The sequence below is a fragment of the Anguilla rostrata genome, chromosome 16 (assembly GCF_018555375.3).
Source record: "Anguilla rostrata isolate EN2019 chromosome 16, ASM1855537v3, whole genome shotgun sequence".
Lineage (NCBI taxonomy): Eukaryota > Metazoa > Chordata > Actinopteri > Anguilliformes > Anguillidae > Anguilla > Anguilla rostrata.
This window is the reverse complement of record NC_057948.1, coordinates 29443394-29460718: the sequence shown is the minus strand read 5'-3', so window position 1 is coordinate 29460718 and position 17325 is coordinate 29443394. Positions and strand designations below refer to the sequence as shown.

At 45.5% G+C, this 17325-nt stretch overlaps 1 long non-coding RNA gene across 4 annotated transcripts in view; it reads left to right on the top strand.

Annotated features, from left to right (window-relative positions):
* Positions 1 to 17325, top strand: part of LOC135241921 (uncharacterized) — a 91659-nt gene that overhangs the window by 67322 nt on the left and 7012 nt on the right. Inside the window, exon 4 of one of the 4 annotated variants that reach the window (XR_010326164.1) lies at positions 406 to 532. The exons of the other annotated variants lie outside the window; for them this stretch is intronic. This is a non-coding gene — a long non-coding RNA (uncharacterized LOC135241921). The remainder of the gene's footprint in view (positions 1 to 405; positions 533 to 17325) is intronic. 4 annotated transcript variants of the gene reach the window in all.

The window sequence follows — 17325 nt, the reverse complement described above, 5'->3', positions numbered from 1 at the left end:
CCCTGCACGTGGGTGTCAGTGCTGTGCTACTTGTCTCCTTTGAGCAGCCCTTTAATTTGAGGATACCGCAGCTGGGGGGGGGGGGGGATTGGTTCTGTGTTTGGTGGGCACAGCCCCCTAGTGCCTGGGAGAGCCAGTAATGACATGCTGGGGTGGACCACTCCCCACCACATCCCCTCTGTGCTTCTTCATTTTGGGAGATGACAGGCGTCCCCAAGAAGACCCCCTTCGCCTGCCCTGGGACCCCCCCCTGCGATCGCTCCCAGGAGCCTGTAAACACCCCCCCCCCCCCCCCCCCCCAAAACCCAACCCAACCCCCTTCCCCTTCCACCGGTCCTCGTTTTAACAATGCCCAGATCTTTTCCCCTTCCAGCTCTGGGAGAAATGCGTCCATTTGTTTTGTAGGAGATCCATATCCATCCATAACCGGGGCTTTACTGGAGCTGAGACACAGCCCATAAACTAAAGGCAGCTTCCCTGACTGCCGCACGAGGGAGGCTTTTAACGCCCCAGCCAGTAAATGATATGCTGGGTATTTACTTTTTTTAAAAACTTTTTTTTTTGTTGCCTTTTTTTTTGTTTCCCCCGGTCCATCAGACTGTGGGTTTACAGTTTACTATCTGCCATTTGTCCGCTCTTTATATTTGATGTTAAAGCTGGGACCACCCAAGAGGACGGGCGAGCAGAAAGCCCCTTTACGAAGGCCTGTTCTGCTCTGGGCTTTCCGCGTCCACTGCAAAATAACAACAGTCCAGAGAGGAGCGACTTCTGGCAAGGGGCTCACCCGTGTCCGTTCTTAGCCTGAAGCTCGTGTTTATACTTGGGGTTTCTCTACTCTAAAATTATAGATATAATTGATATAATTTCAGAGTTAAAGATGAGGTGCGCTGTGCCCTTTTCTCCCTATCTTTTATCTGTGGTGGTAGCACAGCCATGCTTGTTTGCCATGCAGGAGTAATTCATAGTTTTCCCTTTTAAGCTGTTTTTGAGCATTTGTATGAGAAAGATTAAGAGCTTGAGCCACTTGTTTTTAAATGTTCCAAATATATACCTCTTCTATGCTCTATGAGTCATAAAGTCATTTTTCTTTGACAATGTTGAGGGGGCAGTAATATGCAGTGTATGATTATTTTATTTTCAATTTGTGTTTTCAGCAGATACAATTCAATAAGATTGAATGTGAATTATGTATAATTCTAGGTTTAAGTTCACCCATAAGCTGAAATAAGGATCTGGAAATGATCTGGGAAACTTTTTTTCCCAAGCCAATTTTGGGAATTTAGTGAGTAATTTGACATTTCATTTCACCCTGTAAGTCTTCCTGTCCTCCATCCCCTGATTACCTGGACCCTGACATTGTACCTAGCAAACCACAGCACATATTACTTTGCTTACCCGGTCCAGAATGCAATAGTTATGTTTTCAAGTTCCTGTTGTTCCAAGGAGTGCCATATTCATGCATTGTGGCGGACCACACATATTTGTTGTGAACGCGAGCCATGTGTGGACTGGTTTATTAAGAGGAAGATGTTTGTGATGAAGAGGCCATTCTGTGAAACAGCACTCAGGGACTAGGAGGTCACCCCTACATTTGTGGTCATGAGATTCCTGAGGGATAGGCGGACAGACAGACAGGCAGACAGGCAGACTGACATAGATACTGACAGGCAGACAGGCAGACAGACAGATCGAATGACTGACAGAGAGACTGACTGGCAGACAGGCAGGCAGGCAGGCTGACTGACTGACTGACAGGCAGACAGACAGGCAGAGACATTTACATTGTTAAGTCGGTACATCTCATTTTGTACTACTAAATTCAGTTTTTATGGTGCTGCTGCTGTTAATTAAAAAGATGTCACACTTTGAATATATCTAAACAAGACCGTGCTTGTTTAATGTGCTAAGTAGGTAGTTCTTCTCAAAAGCCAGGCAATTGGAGAAATATATTATGAAGCTTTGCATGTCTGTTCCTTGAGGGACAGGAAAACTTTCAAACTCAGCAGTTGTTTCTGACTTCATCATTGTTTCCTCCTTCTCTTCAGCAGAAGTCCTATTTTTACCAGGCATGGGAAAGTCACACACGGTGGTGGCCCCGTGCACAGTCAGCTGCATTTTCTCTCACTTCAGGCTTCACTTAAAGTACATGTTTCAGTGTAAGAGAATCCATGTCCGTGAGCCTGGTCCCTGATTAGTTATAATTACCATTGGAAGTGGGCAGTGCAAATATTACCTCGAATCAAAGTGTTTTTCTTTTTTTTTTCTCTTTTTTTTAAATACAAAAAACCGCACACAGACACGCACACACAAAACAAAACGATGGGAGAACTTTAGACCTCTGCAGCGTGCCAGACAAAATAAAATTAGAGCGGTTACACCAGTTCATGTTTCTCATTCGCTCGGGCGATAGAAGTGTGTGTAAGTGAAGGTGAAGGCTGTCTAATAGGGCAGTCATTGAGCTCTCTGTGCTTGGCCCCCTCGCACAGCCTCAGATAATTTCATCACCGGCTGATGTGCACACAGTTTAGAGCGCAGCTTCACCTCTCTTCTGCCACTTAATACTGAGCAGTCTGGCCCGCGGTGCTGTTTTTGGCCTGCGAGCAGTGCGTTGTGCAGTGAGGCGCTTGCGATTAAAAAGTTGCATTGCAATACGGAAGAGGCGAACGGTTCCTGTTCTCTTGCCTTGCCCGAGTCGGTGTGCGTGTGTGAGCGTGTGTGTGTATGAGTCTGCGTGCGCTTGTGCTTGTGTGCGTGTGCATGCACAATCAAGCAGGAGCCTAGAGTTTGGGCTGTGCAAAAAAAACTGAGGGCGTGTATTTTTCCATTTCTCTGCATTTATCGCTTTGAGTTACGGTACATAGTACTCTGCACTGCTGCTCTTTCGGACCAAAACAGAACAAAATGGGAGATTTATTTACTTTTTTGTATTTCAAATTTTATGTGGTTTATTAATTAATTTTCAGCTGCACACCATAAGTGTTAACTGTGTGTGTGCTTGCTTGCGTGCTTGCGTGCGTGCGTGCTTGCATGTGTGCGCGCGTATGTGTGTGTGTGTGTGTGTGTGTGTGTGTGTGTGTGTGTGTGTTTGGATAAGCCGCTCTCTGAATGGCTTCTTTCACAACCCCGTGACCCCCAGTTCAGGGGCCTGCTTCTGCTCACAGCCCCACTATCGCGGGCTGATGTGTCAGCGTGCTGTCCCGCTGCTGTGCGGAGAGAGGAGAGAGAGAGAGGAGAGAGAGAGAGAGGAGAGCGCTATCGTGTTCTCCGCTTGTTTTGCAGATCATAGGCAATCTAATCTGCACGGGATGAAAGAAGGTAGCAAAGGCGCTCCCTAATTACTAATTTGTTCAGTATCTCCAGTAAACTCCGAGGGGGGTTAGCTCCCTTTTTTCCCCTTGTTTTTTTTTTTCCTGCCTCCTGTTTTTCTTCCCCCTCTATAACTACGTACACACACGCAAATACTGCATGCATATGCATAAATGGGCTGTAATAGCAGTATAGGATTTCTGAAAGTATATAACAGCACGACAAAATAGAGAACAGATGACAAGAAGGAACTGAAGTGTGTTTCGGTTGTGTCTTTTAATTTTGAAATTAAAACCAATTATCTGTTCCAGCACAACGGCATGCGGAAAACAATTCTTCCCAACGCAATTTTATGAACCTCTGTCATATCTAAATTAAATGGAGGGGGGGGGGGGATCCCCTTACCTAAATGTAGACCAGTAATGGCGAAGTTGAGTTGTTGGTGAGCCCAACAGTGATAACAGCAGCGAAGCTGATTCTGCATTGAACGTCCCTCATTGGTGGATGCGTCTCTCGGGGGGGCGGAGACTCCCGGCCCGGTACTGGCAGGTTCTCTGGAGCTGGGCCGAGTGTCGAATCCCCAGCGGGGGGCCCGGGGCTGAGGATCGCAGGGATCAGTTATCGCTCCTAATGTGAACCATGTCAGTCGCGGCGGGTCCGGCCGCCTCTCCGGGGTCCTCCTGGCGGCCCGTGATTGTGGGCCAGGGAGCCGGGGGAACAGCGCGGGGCATTGTGAGGGCCCCGGGGCCCCCGCTCCGCTTCCTGCGTGGCCCCGCTCGGGCCCGCCGCGGGGGAGCCTCGCTCAGGTTGTCAGGTCACGGGGTTAACACAAGCCAATTACCAAAACAGTTAAGGAGGAGACAGGAAACACAATATTTACCACATGACTGCCAGAATGATATACCACACACCAAGAGAAGGGTCCCGATTTAAGGAGCCTTTGTGCTTTCCCTTTCAATTTGTTAGATTTGTCTTGGTAGTGGCAAGACATTTTTGTAATAATACACTTTCGCTTTACACTTTTAATTTTGTTTAGTATTTTTAAAAAAAATCATAACACTAATACACCGTGGCTGTCAGACACGGAGGCAGTCGGCCATCTTTCCTGTTTAGCGTTTTCCTTCTGGAAAAAACAAAATCTAATAGTTTAACTTATTGGGACCCCAAAGTTACCCCAATACAGGGAAGCCACTGGTTTGAGCCAGAACTTTGAAGTCTGCATGCCAGCGACGTACGTACACACGAGACACAGCAGCACCTCCGTGGATTCTGGGACGGGGGGGAAAACGCGATGCGTGTATACGCGTGTATATCCCAGTGCGCCGAATGGAAATGAGGAGCTGGAGACGTGATCCTTTAATTCCATTAGATTCACCCTCTTTCCCAGCTGCATTGAATTGCTTTAATGTTTCGCTGAGGACGTTTCCTGTTGCCTCTCCACTTCTGTGCATTAGAATGACAGGGATACTCATTTCAAGGGCTCCCCGACTGCATACGCAGACAGGTTAGCTCTGGAACAGAGTCTGTACCCTGCAGTGCTGGGAATTCCTACGAATTAGCTTGTGACTTTGAGACACAAATATCTTATAAGCAAGTGAGTATAACCCTGTAGTCCTTTTTTTTATAAGGTCGACTGCTGTTACTCTGGAACATAATGCTTTATTTAAATATTATTTTTTTGTGTTTAGTCTTCATGGCGAATCCTCATAGGAATGTTTTTTTATATTTAAATTTAGTTAATGAGCTAATATTATGCCTAAGCTAATGTTCTGCTGTAGCACTGTGAAATATTATGATACGTGCAATATGTGCGCTATGATGAAAAATGTAACGTTATCCTTTTACCGCAGTGGTGCTGATAAGAAAAAAATGCTAGGTCATAACCTTTACAGTACGTCCAGGAAAACGCACGTGGAACTCCTCCTCGGCTTAAATGCTCAGAAATGTAAATCTCCGCAATAGTAGGGACGCTGCTGCTCTCAGATACGCTAAAAACCCAGCTCAGGTCGTATACTTTATGACGCTCCTGGTTACGACGCGCTGATGCGCTTCCTTGACCGCTTTTTCTGCGATGCGTAAACCTGTCCAGATTTTACGGCCCTCCCTGGCTGGCGTGAGGGTGTCACAGCCCCTGAGCTTTCAGGGGTGCTGTGGGAGGGCCGCGGTAATTTGTTAGCTCTGGGAAGAGGGCTTTAGTGCGGATCCGTGGCTGTCTTTCTGATCTCTAAATAGCGTCTGGGGCCTCAGAGAAAAGGCTGAGCGGGCAAACCCTCCTGTGACGGACGCCTGTGAATCTTCTCCGGGCCTGTGGTGCATACCAGAGGTAATAACCCCCCCCCCCCCGCCATAACCAGTTCAGGGGGCTGCAGTAACTCACCAGATAATGCATTGGAGGGGGATTAGGGCCTAAATAGGCTTCAGCGAGCGGCCTGCCCTACGCTTTTAAAGTTTGTCACGCAGTTTTCTTGAAACAGGTCAGAGTAATTAAAGACAGGCGGAGGGGACACCGTCGCACAGGTCCGTTTGACCGTGAGGCTCTGCTGTCAGCACGGGTGATTACACCATACCCTTCCCATCAGTCCCAGGGCGCATATACTACCCCCCCCCCCCCCTTTTTTTTTTTACTTTGGGCCCAGTTTTTCCAACCGAGTGATTAAGACTGAGACAAATGCTGTTTAGACAGCCTGGTGACGTGGGTGGTCGCGCAACAAGAGTGTGCGGCTACGAGGTTTATAGAGTCTGAGCATAAATGAACTGTTGAAGACCAATGGAAAGGCTGAGTGCAATCACAACACCCGGGCCAAATATGAAAGACCCGAAAAAGGAAAGGGGCAGAGAAAAAGGGGGCTGTGCCCTCCCCGGTGAGGCCTTTTTTCGGGGGAGTCATGTGACCGGGACGCATCCCCCAACAAAGCAGCTTATTCAGAGGTAAAGGACGTGAGGGGTACGTTCATGCATTATAAACTTTTAATAGATTTAAATGGCTCGCCTTGTCTGGCCCTGTTTCAGAACTCAGTCGGGCTTCTGCCTTTTTATGTGACATTTGGGCAAACTCTTTAGAACTGAGGGGGTGCAATTATCCTGGCAAGTAACTGATTAACATGTTTTGACTAAAACTCGAGACAAATATCAAAATGAGCTGTGCCCAGATCAAGTAAAGATATAAATAAATAAAGACATAAATTAATCTGATTCATTGAGTTTTATCGAGTTGTACCATCACTATCTTTTCAGCTAATTCTGGGATTGATTTTGAGCGAGCACAGTATTGCAAGTTTTTTCCCTATTTCTCGTAATTCTGTGCAGATTACGCAGCACTGACCCCCCCCCCCCCCCCTCAGCACTGACCCCCCAGCACAGCCCGTACAGCAGGCAGTGACTTTGCTCTTCACCTTTGTCTTCATCACTCGGGCTAAGGAGGCGATCCATCAACGCCAACACCGCAGGTCAAGTGAGGTTTATCTTGATAGAGGACTTTAGTCCCGAGGTGATGAATTATGGAGTGGTGCGGAAGGATCAGGCCCAGATAGCAGCTCTATCTGTGGGCCACGCTGGGGAGCAGGGAGCAGGACCCTGACAGTGACCTGCTCCCTCTCAGTGTGCCTGTCCACCCAGGAGGCTGCGCCCATTTATTTCTCAACAACCAGGCAAAGGAGAAGACATAGCGACAGCTGTCACTCACTGACATTTATCTCAGTCTTATCGTTGCTCTCCTGTGATATACGTTTGTAGGTTTAACTGACTTTTTTTTGTCTGCTGAAGGTGTTTTCAGTTATTTTGCATGTTCTGCACGAGGGGGGTTAATCTATCCTGTGGCCTGTGGGTCTCTTATGAGTCCCTTCTTCTGATTCTGTGTGTTTTTTTTTGGGTGCACACAAGAATGTGTGCATGGGTTTGATTACAAGAGACAGTGCCAGAGGTTCTCTCTCTCTCTCTCTTTCCCTCTCGCTTTTTCTCTTTCTCTCTCTCTCTGTCTGTCTCTGTCTGTCTCTCTGTCTAAATCATCAAAACGTTCCCTTGGCCAGTATCATTTAGTCTCCCCTTGCCCTCGGGACTCTGTCTCCATATTAAGGGCTCTGTTCCCCTCAGTGACTAGTTAAGAAAGAGCTTCTCTTTCCCGCTGGTGCCTGGAGCAGCAGCGATAGGCATCTGGGCCGGGCCCTGCAGTTTGGATGCAGGTCTGAGGCGGGTGCAGCGTTGGCGCTGTGGCTCGGGGGTGGGGGGTGGGGGGGCGGGGGTGGGTGCGGGGCAGCTCGTGTGAGCGAGCGAGCGAGCGAGCCGGGCCCGGCCCGATAAGGACAGGAGCTCTCATCTGCGGGGCAACTCTGCTCTCTAATAGGTTCCAGATGTAATGTAATTACCCCGTCTGCACCGGTCGCTGCTGTGGCCCTGCTCTCTCTCTCTCTCTCTCTCTCTCTCTCTCTCTCTCTCTCTCTCTCTCTCTCTCTCTCTCTCCCCCTCTCTCTCTCTCTCTCTCTCTCCCTCTGCCTCTCTCTCTGCCTCTCCCTCTCTCGCTCTTGCTCTCTCTCTCTCTCACTCTCTCTCTCTCTCTCTCTCTCCCTCTTGCTCTCTCTCTCTCTCTCTCTCTCTCTGTCTCTGGAGCCGGGCCCTTCTTCCCTGGGCATGTCCGCGATGGTTGACGCGAGACCAGATGGCAGGATCGCGCGCTGCCCTCGGAGAGCTGCGGGCCCTCTGGCAGAGCCCGCCGGAGCACAAAGGCCTCAGTGTCGAGGCCCAGCGGCGTGGCCGTTTGTGGCGCGGCGGCGTAAATGAGCTAGCAAAAACCCGGCCCACAGGTACGGGTCACGGCTAGCAACGCGTTGCCGGGGTCAGACGGGCCCTCCTTGGACGCCTGAGGTAATGGTTGCGCTGGGCAGCTTTTCTGGGAAAAACGCAGCGGGAGCACGGCAAAACTTGTTTTTTTTTCCGTCCGCTGGAAAAACAGTAGCTGTCCGAGAGGCTTCCGAAATGTGCCCGTTAGAGGTCACCTTGAAGAGAGCTCAGTGTGCTCCATGTGGGAAGAGTCTTCAGACTCAGACGGTGGTTTTTTTGGCTCACGTACGTAACATTAGTCTGTGTTATTAGCTGCATGTAGAATTTGTGTTGATTATCAATATTTTATCAGTCAAATGATAAATAATGCAGTCACACAATAATTCTTTTTTTTTAATTCATTTTGAAAGCACTCATGAAATGCAATTCAAATTTGAATGATTCCTCAGAGTAATACCTTTTTTTCTCTTCTGCCACTAGATGGCCAAATGGCAGTTGGAATGGGGTTGATCAAATGGCAGTTGGAATGGGATTGGTCAAATGGCAGTTGGAATGGGGTTGATCAAATGGCAGTTGGAATGGGGTTGATCAAATTGCAGTTGGAATCGGGTTGATCAAATGGCAGTTGGAATGGGATTGATGCAATGGCAGTTGGAATGGGGTTGATCAAATGGCAGTTGGAATGGGGTTGATCAAATGGCCGTTGGAATGGGGTTGATGAAATGGCCGTTGGAATGGGTTTGATCAAATAGCAGTTGGAATGGGTTTGATCAAATGGCAGTTGGAATGGGATTTATGCAATGGCCGTTGGAATGGGGTTGATGAAATGGCAGTTGGAATGGGATTGATGAAATGGCAGTTGGAATGGGATTGATGAAATGGCAGTTGGAATGGGATTGATCAACGTGGTCACAGCCCATTCACCTCAGTTTTTTTTTTCTCTTAGTGAACACCTGTATATAAAGAGTCCACTTGTTATCTGCAATATATAACACTGATAAGGTGAGTGAGTATTACAACACAGGTTGACACATCAAACGGCTCTTGTTTATTATCCTGGGCGAGAAATGATGTTCTGCCCGCACTGATGGAACTTGCTCTGTGTGTGGATCTTCTGTTAGACAGTTCTATCAGTGGAGCAGGCTGAGTGGCTTTATTTTCTTAACTTCAACTTAAAATTCAAAGTTGCAATTGGTCATCCTCCTAAGCATGATACTCTCTGGTTGATACGATTATTTTGAAATCTTCAGAATCAATTTTCAGCCTCTTAAACAAGCCCCGCATATCAATCACTTTCCTTAATTGGAGTGACTGTTTTTTGTCCATTTATGGAGATTTATCCTGAATTTCACAGGATGCAACTTTAAATGGAACCTCACCATTTTAATTAGGATCACACTTGAGTGGCCTTCATAATCAGTCATGGCTGATTTTTCTCTTATGATGCACAGAATGTAGTCACTGATGCCCTGATCTATATTTATCCAATCTGCCGCTGTGACTTTTTTTTAAAATAGAGGAGTCAATTTAAACTGTAAGTGTACGTGTCAACAGTATGCCATGATGCAATGTGGACGAAAACGTGGCGTTTTTTGTAGCGCGCATAATGGTTTTGTGTATGATGTGGGGGAAACATCTGGTTTGCATAAAAACCTCGACGGGCTGATATCAGGAGAGCGTATTAGGGCTAATTTACTTATTTAGTTAAAAAAGCTTCAATCACAGGAGCCGTGACTGTAAATGGATATGAGGCTTATCTCGCACAGTATCAAAATTCCTGCGGGGGAAGCTGCCTGGAAGCCGGCAGCAGCGCTCTACGGACGTGCGGACGAGAGCCAGCTCTCCCTGCCTTTTTAGCAATTGCATTACGTGAACTCATTAACCTTTTTTGTCAAGGCAATTACAGCACAATCAATAAATTAAGCGCCGGTTTAACCGCTGGTCAGGCTAATTCCTTCACACTGTAGTGTGCTGTATAATTCTGAATCCTTTAAAACAGATGTCGGTTCCTATGAGCTCACATCAGTCTCTGTACGGTGGTCAGCGGAGCCCGCTGACACAGGTACTGCCTAACCTGTGATGGCATAATTTAAATCATCTATCAGGCTTCATTGAAATCCAGCTGTACTCATAACGTGAAACCAGATGATTACTTTTTTGGCGGTTTTGGGTTTGATGACACACGTGCAGTAAAAGCGTGATTATTTTCCTAGATATTTCCCCCCACGTGTGCCATACAGGACCTGTGGAGGTGGACATAAAGCTGAGCTTTGTTTGAGAAATGGAAAATTTAAAACTGGATCATCCACATTTTACCCTTGACTGTCTTACCTTATTTTACCCCTGTCACCCTTGACAATGGTGTCCATTCTGAGCACGGCCTTTCTTCATTCATCGTGGGTGGGAGAGAGGGTCAGAGGACCAGGGGTGTTCCTCACAAGACCAGAATCTATAGCAGTCACTTTGCAGATCAATCACTTCAAACTCTACCATGGCTTCTTACCAGATTGGTTTGTGTCGTAGGCCTGTTGTTCAGTGTAGGTGTCAAATGTTGTGTGAATACAAAGAGCAGTGTTAGTGTAGGGTAAATGAGTGTCTGTGTTAAATTATGTTAGGTATGTTGGTGTTAAGGCTTTTGTTAAATGCATATAATGTCATGTAGAGTGCCCTCAGAACGTATAGGAACATTGTAGTGAAATGTTTTTTTTAATTAAAAGATGAATATGAGACAAAAGTACAGATGGTCAGCTTTTATTTCATGGTATTTACATCATTATATGTTTTTACAATTTACAGAACTATCTCTTTTTTTTAGTCACCCAATTTTGAGCTGTGCAGAAGTAAGTTAAAGGATGACTGACAGGTATTAACTGTTGCTTAGGTGTTTCCTTTTGCATGGATTGTTCACTCACAAAACAGCAGTGAGTGTATAGTCTTGGTTTTAGCCTTTGTTTTCATCATTGCATTTGTGAGTAGCATTGACGGTGTTAGTGTTACATGTGGCTGTTGTCTGGGTTAAGTTCGGTAAGTAGTGAAATAGTAGGGTGTTGATGTAGGTGTTGAAAGTGTGAGCAGCAGTGTTGGTGTCAGTGTTGAATCGGTTCAATGTTCAGTCAGTTGGGATTTGTAGATACCAGTTTAAATGACGGCTTGGTCTTAGATGACTGCAGTAGTATCGGTGATGTGATGGTGACAGTGTTAAGCAGCCTCAGCCGACTGGTGTGCAGGAACATTGTTGCGTGCGAGTAGGCAATTGAGTTGTCTGTACGCAGGACACTTTGGCCGGTGGTCTGTTGAATGCGGTCAGCGAGATTAGTCAGGCAGGGATAAGCTACCCTTGACTGGCATCTGCTCTGAGTAATGATGTGGTCAGTGGGACTTACCATGGACCTTTCCTTAAGACGTACTTTATGAACTGACCTTTAACCCCTGAGTCTTATTACCTCACTAAGTGCTGGCCACTGGCAAAGTCGCTATCTTGAGCTGCAGTGGCTTTGAATTGTTTCCATAGCACTTCCATTTTAGGTCTTACTGTGTCACAAACTTAGAAGAATTCTGTTTGAGTCACGAATTTTATACTGTACCGAATAATACTGTACCTGAAGTTCCATGTTGATGGAGGAAATTTCCCAGTATGATGTCCAAGGGCTCTCTGCCAGACAGCTAAAACAATAGATCCACTGACTGTGGCTCTCAGTGGTGGAAAGTGGAACATTTGATCATATTTTGAGGATGTGGGTCACTATTAGGGACGGGAACGAGTAATGGATCAATCGATTACTCATCGGATACGTACCTACTTGTTTTTTTTCCTACACATTTACAAAGGCTATGCATGTGCAAATATGTGTTGGCTCTATTTATTAATTTAACATATGTTAAAAAAAAGAAGAAATGCATTTAAATATTCATTGAAATTGAGATATTTCTTAATCTAGGAATAAAGAAAATGTATATTTTGAAATTCATTTTTACAGTTATGTTTTTTGTTGGTAAGCTGTTGTGTAAGTGGGATAATGACTGAGGGGCTGGGCATTTTGCAGTTCGAATGCCTTTCACTTGGCCTAGGTGAATTTACTACCTCTGCATCCAGTCCCCATAGGTCACCATGTTACAGTAGATATCTTTTGATACTGTTCAGTTATGAGTCGCTATACTGAGTATCAACAAATTTAAGCTACAGCGGAGATATTGGGCTAGTGGCCAGGGGCCAAGCTTGGCCCATCATAGATGTACTTTTGGCCCTTTGATCACTGGGAAAAGTATCATTTAGATGCAGCGAAAATTGTGAAAATGTCGAGCTTTGCTTCTGCACAGTGTGAACATACTTCTCACTAGTGTCAGATTTTTTTTTTTTTATGTACAACTCGCCTTGTTCATGCACTAGAAAATATTTGGCACCTCTGCCTGATTTTTAAAATGCCCTTGCCCTCATGCAGAATATAGTTGAAGATTGCTGCAGTACAGTAGGGGTCATTGTGGTGTTTGTACCTTTGACAAGCGGGAAGCAAGAAAAGAAGGCCATCCATGGAAAAAGGTGAATCAGTCTTCTAAACCTGTGCCCTCTAATTGAGGAGAAAACAGTATGCTACAATCAAAAGTGTCCTGGATAAAACATTGTGTAAAAAACTGGCCGTTTGGGCACCTTTGAAATTTCACTTTGTAATAACAACTTCTAAATAAATATTTATATACATTTGTACTTATCAAAAAACTAAAAAGAACACACAAAAAACAACTAAGAACTTTAAAAACATATCATTTTAAATGCTTTGATGTATAATTGCTTTCAAATTGTCATAGTATATAATTATACCGTCCATAAGTATTTGGACAGTGACACAATTGTTGTTGTTTTGGCTGTGTGCAGACTGTCAGCTTTTATGTGCAGGTATTTATAGCAAAATCAGGTGAACCATGTAGAAATTATCCTTTTGGGGGACCAAAAGTAATTGGACAATTGGCTGCTGTTTCTTGGCCAACTTTGTGTTGTGTTGTTTCACCCTTATTTCATGCATAAATCAGGTAACAAATGGTCTGGAATTTGCATATGGAGTCTGTTGCTGTTGTCTCTCAACATGAGGACCAAAGAAGTGTCAGTATGCCAGTAAAGCAGGCCATCATGGGGTGGAAAATCCCATCCGATAAGTTGATCAGGAACATAGCCAAAACAGCGAGTGTGTCAAAATCAACATTGATAAGGAGCAATCAAGCTGTGACCGGAGAGATCACTGTAGTGGATGACTGAAGAAGACCTTCAATTGTGAATAAAAATCCCTTTTCAACTGTCTTTTTGGCACATTGAAAGACATTTTGACACATCTATGCCTTGACACATTTTGTTTTTGTATACAGTATTATGGACTCTTCTGGGTTGTGAACATTCCTGCTAGAAGAGAGTGCTGTCTCATGATACAAAGTCAGGTAAAGGATGAATAGATGCAAAAAAATAATAAGAAAACTGACCAGGTGCACCTCATGCCATGAGAAAAAAATGAAAGCAAGAATGAAATTAAACATACCCTGAGCCAAATGCAAAAATAAAACACTTGCGCTGAGCTGAGCGTGGAGTTACGCAGAATGCGTCCGATTCCCAGTTAGATACATTGACTATCTCTAACTTGCATCATTCCATCTTTTTCTCTCAGCTCCCCCACCCCCCCCCCTCCCCCTCCTCTCACACACTTTGACCACATAATTTGTCATTCCCGCCCCACCCACCCCCCTCACCCCCGCCCCCGCACACGTCTGTGTAGGTGGCGGAAAGGAAGACATTCGTCTCTCACGCCCCCCCCCCCCTGCTCGCCAGCCCAGTTTTATAACAGACGGTTTCGTCATCCGCGCTCCCCGCGCCGGACAGAAAAGTCCGATCTGCGCTAACCTTCACTGACGCAGGACGACGTGACGGGGCGCAGCTGTGCGGCCCGAGGGCCCGCGTCACATGACCGCACAAGCCTGGCCCCCGAGTCTTACGCTTCGTGGCGCTCCTCACGGCCTTTTTAGAACTCCTTGGAAAAGGGGCATCACTCGGGGGGGGGTTTAATTGCATTCCAGGTAATTACTCACTGACGCTGCGGAACGTCACTGTGACATTGCGTTGGGCCCCAAAATGGAGTTAAGCAATCCGCGCGCCCAGTCAGTTTCCTGTATTTGCTGTTTATTACCGATTTCTTCATTGTTTCTGTGTCATGGAAAAATCTTTTGTTGTTCCAATTTTGTCCTTAATTTTCAGCTGTGGTGGAATTTTCGAGTATCGCTGTGATGTCCTGAGGATTTTAATGCAAATGGTTTTCAATCTGAAGTCAGTTCTTGGCACTATGGAGTAACATGGACTACACAAAGCAGTTGTCTGCCAGAGCTGAATTTAACACTGATGGTGAGTTTCAGGTGTGTGTTTTATTCATATATCCACACGTGAATGAAATATGAAATACGACGTTCTTTCATGATGTCGATCCTCGGAGCACACAGGTTGCTTTTGGCACTCGGGCTATCTGTCCCCTTTTTGGACAAACAGCGCCCCGCAGCCCCGGCAGGCCACAGGGCTGTTGTGTAAACACTCCCCCCCCAAACACTCTGCCGACAATAAATATGGCTGGCCCTGCGCTCCCCGGACAGACAGCACTCGTCTGCTGGGGCAGAGAGAATGTGCTGACCCCCGGATGATGGACGACCCAACCCGCTGGTGTGGCCCTAGATAAACAGGGCGAGCGCGGGGGTGTTGGATGGGAACGGTGGTAGTGCTTTAGGAGCGTCATGTATCATGGATTTGGTGGAGGGAAGGAGGAGATGAGGGGGTGTGAGTTTGCACCTAATTCCTTGATTGATGGCGTGGATTGTGTGGGGCCTCCGTGGATCCCGACAGCAGCGCACGCCAGAGTTCCCTTTGTTTCCTTCCTGGGTGCAGCGGCCTTGCCGAGCCCTCCGTTCTGACCACAGAAATGTGCGTCTGAGCGTGTTGCAGGCCGCCGGTTTTAATCAGAAAACGATGATTCCTGCGGTTGCGTAATTCTGTGAGTTCCTCATGAAAGCGATTGGTCACTCGCGAAGGTAGCATCTGGCTCATTCCTCTGCGACCACATCCTACCGACCACTTATCATCTGTACTCACCAGATCCCGTCTGGTTATTGCTGGGCCTAAGGTGGCACTACACTTCAACTGCGAGATAGTGAGATTTATCCTATAATTCCACATAAATATTTAGGTCCTCAACCTTTTTAATTCAGTGAAAAGCCATAAAGCAAATAAAGAGCTAAACTCGTAAAGAAATGAAGTGGTCATGATTCATTCAGTCAGCAACTATTTATGAAATAACTGCAGTACATTGTCATAAAGTATATTCTGTCTTAAGTTAGCTGCATATCCTCATCTCGTTGTGAAAGGTTCACACGCTGCTTTATCTGAAAAGGCACAGGTAGGTACACATGGATTGCTAATGTTTATGAAAGAAACCGTTATTATTTGGGGACCCCCTGTACCTGCCTTCCTCTGCACCCCCAAACATGTTTATCGGTTGACAGCAAGATTAACTCTTAAAGCCTTCGTGGATTTGCCTGAAAGTACAAAGCAGATTTCACTGTAAATGGATGGGTGGGGGGGTGGGGGGGGGGCGACACATGGCTACATCAAACATCATGTTGCATTGCATGGTACAGTACCAGTGCACCACCCTCCTCCCCTCCCAAAAAATCCTGAAGAAAATGTCCTGTTTGTTGCCCCCTACATTTGAAATGACATGTGCATCCTTGCGATAGACATGAAACCACGGTCCCGTCTGTGGCAGGTCCAGGGCTTGGGCTTTGCACCGGTGGTTTGTGGAATCAGCTGGTGAGTTTTGCCCGCTTTACATGGTATAAAGCGCTGATGAGCAGAGCTGGTCAGCATGGTCTCTCTCTGGTCTTCTTCTTCTCCCGTCCGCTTGTGTTGTGGTGAACATTGTTGAGAGGGAACACATTCCCATGCTAAAACCACTAGAATACTTGTGTGGCCCTGCGTTGTTGCTTCCCGCTGATGTTGCCTTTTCGGTGTTGCCGCAGTGTGTCATAGATATAAAAATAGCATACTCTGTCAAATGGAAAAAAAAAAAACCTCTTCGTTTTCAAAGTTTTCCAGATATTTTATTTTAAGAAATTGTTTTAATTCTTATTTATCAGGGGTATGTCCTACTGTTTGCCTTAAAAACATGTAACAGTTTCAAAATGATCTTTTTTTTGTTTAAAGCATTTGTTCATACTGCAGGATTTCTTCTCTCTTGTCTCGTGGTGTAGACTCCAGGGTTTGGTAATGCAGTATAAAAAGAAAATTTTAAATCACTCTTAAGTCTGTCTTATATGTGTGTATGTCTGGAAATTCACAAAATATTTACATTGGTAGCTCATCTTTCCATGTAGACTTGTGTTGTGATACCCCAGCCCAGCCCATCCATCAAAATTGGAAGAAGAGTCCCTATTATCTGACCCAGTGATCCTCTATAAATGACCACTGCCACTCAAAATAAGACTTTTATTTAGATTTTTGTGACATTTCACTGAAATGATATCCTGCTATTAAAAAAACAATTACAGTATAAAAAAACTCCATAGCCAACGTCCTTTGCCGGTAATGAGCTTTCTGTAAAAGTAGTGTGTAATGCATCTAAGCCATGAGAAAGCCAGAATAAGAGAGCTTGTGATTGGTCATGCATTCGGCAGATGCATTAGGCAAGTTTCTAGCGGTGTGGTCCACATAAGGTTCATCCCAGCTCAGATTGACCAGCAACTCTTAATTTTTTAAAACTGTTAAACTGCTAAATAATTAAAAATATGGGGGAAAAAAATCATTGTTTGCATTCAGAAAACAATCCTCCTCACTTTTTGGATGAATACATCATTCTAGCTCTTCAACATTCAAAGAATGTATCCCTTTCCATTTCTGCTCAAATATTATAACCTACAATGCACATGGACACTAGTGATATTGTGTCTTTAATTTGGCCTGTGTGTATACACACAGAGCCAGGTCTGTTTTTCTGTGGATTTTTTTAGACAAATGTAACAGAATGAGGATGCTTCTACCTTTTTAGTATCTAGGTGTTGGGATTACATAATGGAGGTGTTCTGTTAGTGTACGGACAGTGGGACCTAGTGCCTGAACAGAGGCCAGGCAGGCTGTAGTGACAGAAAAAAATACACTACTCACGAAAAACAGATCAGATCTATCTATACAACTTCTGTCCCACTACTTATGAACTCTGAGCTGAAAAACCA